Below are 7,209 nucleotides of genomic sequence, written 5' to 3'. Positions count from 1 at the left end.
TAAAGATTCAAAACTATCTATTTGACTTAATTAGTTAACTGGGTTTCTCCTGAGCCATATCCAACTAGTGAAGTAGTACTTAACATATAATCTGCTCCTGTCAATGGATTCTTTATGAGATTTTTAATAAAGAGATTGCAACTATCACATTTTAGTAATAAGTATCTTAAAACATAAGGTTCAATAATGTGCATAATTGTTTGCTCTGTCTAACCTCAGTTATGTTTCAATATCTGTTGCTCTTGGGTGATGAACATGAAGCTTCTCATAAAATATGACAAAAAAACAATTGTTAAAATGACAGAAGTATTCAGTGCACAAAGCAAAAGCATGGACTCTGGACTGTTGGTGATGGGTTGGACCCTAGCTTCATATTAGAATTACCCAAGGCTTCATATTAGAATTACCCAAGGAGCTTCTTAAAAATACTGATGCCCAGGCCCTGTGCTCAGAAGATTCTGATTCACTTGGCCTGTAGCTTCCAGGACTTCTGCATGTTTACAATGCACCCAGATCATTCCAAAGTACTGTTGTGGTTGGAACCATATGGGGTACATGCCATAACAGCTCTTGGGTAGATGCTGTACTAAGTCCATCGTCTGTCCTAACAAGCCATGGCTACGCCTAAACTATTCTAGATATATAACTAACTACATTTTAGACTAGCTACCTTTTATCTGTCCTCAGAAGAAAGAAAGGCAAAATTATACATATTTTCTTTTTTCCTTTTTTTTGTTTTGAGATAGCAACTCACTGTCACCTTAGGTAGAGGGTAATGGTGTCATCATCATCACAGCTCACAGCAACCTCAAACTCCTGGGCTCAAGCGATCCTCCTGCCTCAGCCTCCCGAGTAGCTAGAACTATAGGTGCGTGCCACAACACCTGGCTAATTTTTCTATTTTTAGTAGAGACGGGTCTCGCTCTTATTCAGGCTGGTCTCGAACTCCTGACCTCAAGTGGTCTTTCCGCCTCAGCCTCCCAGAGTGCTAGGATTATAGGTGTAAGCCACGTATTTTCTGTTTTTTAACCCTTTCATCCTTGATAATCATTCCAAATTTTCCATTTACATTTTTACCTTGAGTCAGCATATTTCAAACCGTGGGCTCATGACCAATGGGAAGGTTGTGAAACAATTTCAATGGGTTGTGACCAACTTTAAAACTATCAGAATAGAATATATTAGAGATCATCACATGTAGTAAGAGTAAGTAGGATTTGTGAAACTTTTGTCTACAGTTAAATGTGTGTGTGTGTGTGTGTGTGTGTGTGTGTGTGTGAGAGAGAGAGAGAGAGAATACATATGCTGAGTGGTAAAATAAAGTGCAGTTCTGCAGGAGATTGTTGAGTTCTCAGCCAGTTCCAGCTGCTTATCTTTTTCTCACTGTCAGAAAACTGAAAAACTTTATGCCATGAAAATGACACGAATGACAAAAATGTCACGAAAAGTAGGAGTTTCCTCAGTCATAATTTTAATTGAATTAGTACTGAACTCATAAAAAATCTTGCAGTATAATAGAATAAGCATGGCATATATCCTGTAAATGCAGATTGGGACGGGAAAGGTGTACAAATTAACTTCTAATCTCTAATGCTAAGGATTTTCTTGACTCTTTCTCTAAATATCTTACTAATATCTTATGTCATGTAGCGTGATCTTCCTACTTACAGGAGACATTTTTTGGAGGTCGTATTTTTTAATTCTTTTTTTCCCAATACTTAAAATTGTTATGGGTTTAAACACTTCAATAACTTCATTAAAAGAGAAATTCTCCAAGATTTTTGTTCATGAATATTCTAGCACTCCAAAGCTCATGATATTTTTATGCAAACTATTCAGTGATAGTTTTCAGTTTACAAAGTTATCAAAAAGGGTGGAAGTACATAAAAGAAAATGATGTTTCTTTTCACAACATTATTGTCCACCTACATGGAAAATTTGTATTTTTCTTTGAAAAACTGTCCTTTTAAGAAGCTTGTATAACACAACAATGAAGATAATCCTCCAACATACTCTCTGGTTGGTCTAAGACTTAATAAAAAGACTGCCTGCTAACGCCCCAGGTTACCTCCCTTATCTTATTTTCCTCCTTTGCTGCCCATACCCAGGTTCTGGTCCAGTGCAGGCTACACAAGAATGCTTCTACTTTTCACGATGAGCCCTGTAGCCTCATTGTCATGGTGTGTGGCCATGTTGGGTCACTGAGATTCATCCCTGGAGGTTAATGGAGCCAGCATGCTGGGATGGGAGTATTCTGTGAAGCCAGGCATTACTCTGTAGCATGTCATGTCATTTCATTTAAATTACTTTGTATCCTTCTAATAAATCTCTTTGTATTAGAGATGATTTTAATAGGTTTCTGTTCACTCATTCACTTATTGAGCACTTACTGTGTGCCAAACAGGTAACAATAATCAGCATGGCAGCATGGTCCCTGCCTTTGTGGAATCTACTTCCTTACCACCAAACTTACCCTGATTAAAACAATTAATGTTACTGTTTTCCCTGAAATGGACTAAAGTCAAGGCCCATAGACTTTAGCATTTGCAGAGCAGCCAGGGCAGCAGTGACTGGGGCAGCACCATGCACGAGATCTCAATGATCACTTGCATAGCAGAATGTTCCTGAAAGTTCTTCCTCTTCAGTTTCATTCAGCAAAGGTCCTAAAAAGGCTAAGGGCAAAACAATAGGTGTTGAATACTCCTACACCTTGGAGCTGTAGACGTCCCCTAGGACTTGCAAAATGGCAGCTCTTCTGATCCTTAGCTGACATCCCACATGCAGCTTTTAAAAGAGGTCAGAGGGACTAATGAAGAAGAGATGGGAAATTCAAGAGATGATTTCTTTTGAGAGTGCTGTTGACATGTTGAGTCTTACCTCTTTATTGGATTTTAATGGCAGTGGAGAGAAAGACAAATATTTTCTGACTGTGCTCTATGAGTCCTACTTGTTCAACATGGCAGTTATGGCAGTTATACTTTATAATAGATTGAGGAGTAATAAAATGTAGTCTCCCCCCAGCCGCCAAAAAAAAGAGAGTATGAATCAGGAAGTCACCATCTAGCTGTGTGTTTCTGAATATATCATTGGTTTCTCTGAGACTCAGCTACCTCACCTCCAAAATGAGAGTTGAATGAGACCAATGAAATCATTCAAATGGAAATCTCCATAATTTCTGGCCTCTCTTCCCTGCTCTGTGGATGCTTTTGGGTGATGGTAAGGAAGGAGTGTCGCAAGGGCACAGTTTTAAATCCCTGAACCTTCTTGAGTCCCTGAGCTTCTGTGGCTTCTCCCAACATTAAGATTTTAAGATTTGACTTTTTTTTCTCTTTTAATATCCCAAGAAGCTGTAAGATATGACTTTTCTTGAAAGTAAAGCCCTATGGTAACTTTGGTATTCCCATCACTGTCGCTCTTAACCACATTCTCTTTGCTGAAACCATTCCTCAGCTGGCAGGCATAATTTTCTCTTTATATCCTTCATGCATACTAAACCCACTTCTTCAAAGAAGGAAAACACCAAAAAAAAAAAAAAATTCATCTCTCACGTTTTGAGTCCATGACTCAGACTTAAAGGAGTAAGCCTCAAGTCTCCTACACTCCCTTAATACTCATACTTTCTCCAGTTTGTCAGCTAACAAAATGACAGACATTCTCTCACAGTTGCACTTACTTGAGGCTTCTTGTATTCTAGAACATTACATATTTTAATTGCTAAAAAAAATACTTTTGAAGGTTGCTTCAGTTCATTGAGTGATGATGTGTTTGTTTAAACATGCTGGTTTAACCATCATCTATGGGTCTTTTCTTTCTAGGCAACGACTGTAAGGGCAAAGAGAGGCATTGCTTTTTAAAATACTGCCTTTAAAATGTTCTTGTTCTGCAGTGGTAAGTGCTAAAGGAAATCGTTTTGCAATGCCATTTCAGATATTCAGACAAAAATCAGACAAAAAGAATATTCAAGATTTTGTAGAAAAAAATATATCAACATAAGTCAAAGAAACAAAAGGAAGAAAAAAAAAGTAATTCTCTCTTGCTCTTTTGGAAACAGAGCCACAGAGGTTATTGTAATGCCTTAGGAAATAAGAACTATTTTTAGAATGGTGTATACATCACTATCGGAACAGTGCAAAATTTTTTGACTCTTGCTTAATGGTCACCAGAAATAATGTGCTCCTAATTACAAATTACCTTCTTATGATGCTCTCTAATAATATCTATCTTTTTTCTAATAATATCATAGAATCCTATATGAATTCAGTTTAAAATATGAATACATATACATGGTGTGATTAATTTTATGTGTCAACTCGACTGGGTCACTGGATGCCCAGATATTTAGTTAAACATTATTCTGGGTGCACCTGTGAGTGTATTTTTGGATAAGATTAACATTTCAATTGGTAGACTGAGTAAACATAATTGCCTTCCAAAATTTTAGTGGCCCTCATCCAATCAATTGAAAGCCTGAATAGAACAAAAAGGCTGACCTTCCCACAAGAGGGGACTCCTCCTGCTTGATTAAGCTAGGATATAGGTTTTTTTCTTGCCTCCAGATTTGAACTGAAACTTCTGCTCTTCTTGGGTATCAAGGCTGCCAGCTTTTGGACTAGAACTTATACTGACAGCTCTCCTGGGTCTCTAGCCTGTTGGCTGCAGATCTTGGGACTTTTTAGCCTCCATAACTGTGTAAGCAAATTCCTTAAAATAAATCTCTTTCTATGTATATGTACATCGTGTTGGTTCTGTTCTCTGGAGAACCCTGACTAATACACATGGAAATAAATTTTTAAATCTTTAAACAAGAAAATGTATGAACATCTCACATACATAAACTTCTGCCCATCCCCTTCTCTAGAATTCTGTTGAAAAAAAAAAAAAATCTATAGCCTTTAAAATCTTTTACTATTCCAAGGACCTTCCCAGGGCAAGCAGATCAACATTTAAAAAAATTTTTTTTCTTACAATTTCATTTTTTTGGTGTGTTTCTCTAGGAGAAGCTACTAGCAGAGCTCTTCCAACATTGCTGATATTAAGATGATCACCCTGCCCTTGCTCCTTTGTGTTGAGTGGCTCATTACAACCAGGGATTGCAGTAGTGGCAGAGGGGCAGGAGAGCACGGGGGAGCTCTGGGTGGTGCCAAAATGACCACACATAGAGCTTATCTGCATGGACGACCTGCTAAGGCTGGGTGCCTGGCCACAGTGGCCTCTACCCACACAGTGCTCAGGATGCCAGCTGCTTTTTAGGGACATCCCTGTCACTCCCTTTACCTTTAAGGCTGATTCTTAACATTTCCAGAAAGAAATATACCCTCTTCTTCCATATTAAAGCTAACCTTAATGATCATTAACTAAGTGGGCCAATGTCAGTAGCATAAACACTGAAACTGAACCAATGCAACGAACATTATTATGGTTTCTGTTCAAGGGACAGCATAACTATATTTTAACAGGACACAATTTATTGGGGCTTGGGGACAGGCACAGTATGGTCTTCACTTGGGCCTTGTCCCCTGCAGGAGCATACCCGACTCACAGCTCCCCTGGTTATGCCAGCTTCCCAACACCATCAGCTACTAAGAACCCAACTACGGACAACATCTCTAGGGAATTTCACTGGGGTCCAGGCTTCCCCATGACAGGCACGTTCTTAGAAAGCAAGTTAAAACTATAATTGTCCAGGGGCTTCCGATCCAACCCAAATGTTTTCATCTTAATGCCAGCGCTAACTGGTGATTTAGTATCTGAAGAATAATGCTTATATTTTTATGCTCAACATGTAACAGACTGCGGTTGTCTAAAGCCAACCACTTGGCATATCTCTATCTTTCCAAATTGGCCCGGTAAATGTCATATCTTTATGCATACTCAACTTCCCTACCATTCAAGACTTTGTGCCTATGGAGTCCTGTACTTTGAGAAATTCTAGGTGATCACAGACCAATCAGGGCCCCCATTGAGACGCTGTGTAGGGCCAGATCCTATTTCCTTATTTTCCACACCCTGTTCATCTTCCTCCTAGAACACACAAATGCAGCAGATATACAAATGTTGTCTGTGCCCCTTCCTTCATCCCATCCTCAGTCAATGGCAGCAGCAAACATAGTTACTACACCCTCATTCCTGTGATACCAATTTTAATCTAACAACATTTTAACCTTACTACATTTAATTTCACTCTGTTTCTGAGATGAGGGTAACATATACACTAGAAAGAGCAGCAGACTACAAGTTAGCAGCCTGTAGTTTAAGCCTCAGTTCTATAGTTTGCCTGGCTCTGGTGAAAACAGTTAGTAATTTGTTTCACATTTTCTCATCTGTAAAATGTAACTTGGGTCAGCTCTGAATGTCTCTGAAAGTTCTAAAATTCTATGATTCGATGATTCATCAACCACCACTTGACAACCAGTAATATCCACCATGATGCGTGTGACTCAAGCTAGTAAACCAATTAGTTAAGCAATTGCCATGGCAAAATTAGCTCTGGTTTTGGATCACTTTTTAAAAATATTCTAAGAAAGCTCAGTGTCTCCTAGGGAAGACTAGGAGATAACAGACCATGAAGACAACAGAAATAAAAACAAATTATGGTAATAACTGGCAATATCTAGTGGATTTTTATTACCCACCTAGCCACTGGTACAATGGCCCATAGACACTGTAGTTACTTGTTATTTGATGGAGGGATAGATAAAAAGATGAATACTTTCTCATCTATTAGTATTCAGGAAACTAAGGAATGACTATATAGTACACCCAATGATTTGTGCAATGTATCAGACATCTGGGCTTTATTTTCACTATATGCCATTGTTATTTACTAAAGAGTAGAAATGATTTAACACTGAGACATCTAGCCCTGCTTATATATCCACACTGCAAGATTTTTAAAAAAAAGATATACTCAGGAAATTAACATTCATATCTGGACATAAAAGTCTGGATTTAATTTTCTTTTTTTAAATTTAAGTCTCTATCAATAAGATAGAGACTTTACAAAATAACCTCTCTTCTCAAGAATGATGCTTTGAAGAAAAGCTTCTACCAAACTTAACAGTTACATATTTTTAGGTTTATTATATTAATAAATATATTTACTGTATAGCTATTTACAATCTTATGGTAGAATAGTTTTTCTAAAAGAAATGCTCTTATTGAAAACCAAGAACATAAAGTTCCTAAATGCTTTCATTTTGTATAAGATCA

This window comes from Propithecus coquereli, unplaced genomic scaffold (genome assembly GCF_000956105.1).
Source record: "Propithecus coquereli isolate 6110/MARCELLA unplaced genomic scaffold, Pcoq_1.0 Scaffold415, whole genome shotgun sequence".
Taxonomy (NCBI): Eukaryota; Metazoa; Chordata; class Mammalia; order Primates; family Indriidae; genus Propithecus; species Propithecus coquereli.
The sequence above is the reverse complement of the archived record's forward strand: the minus strand, read 5'-3'. Positions refer to the sequence as shown.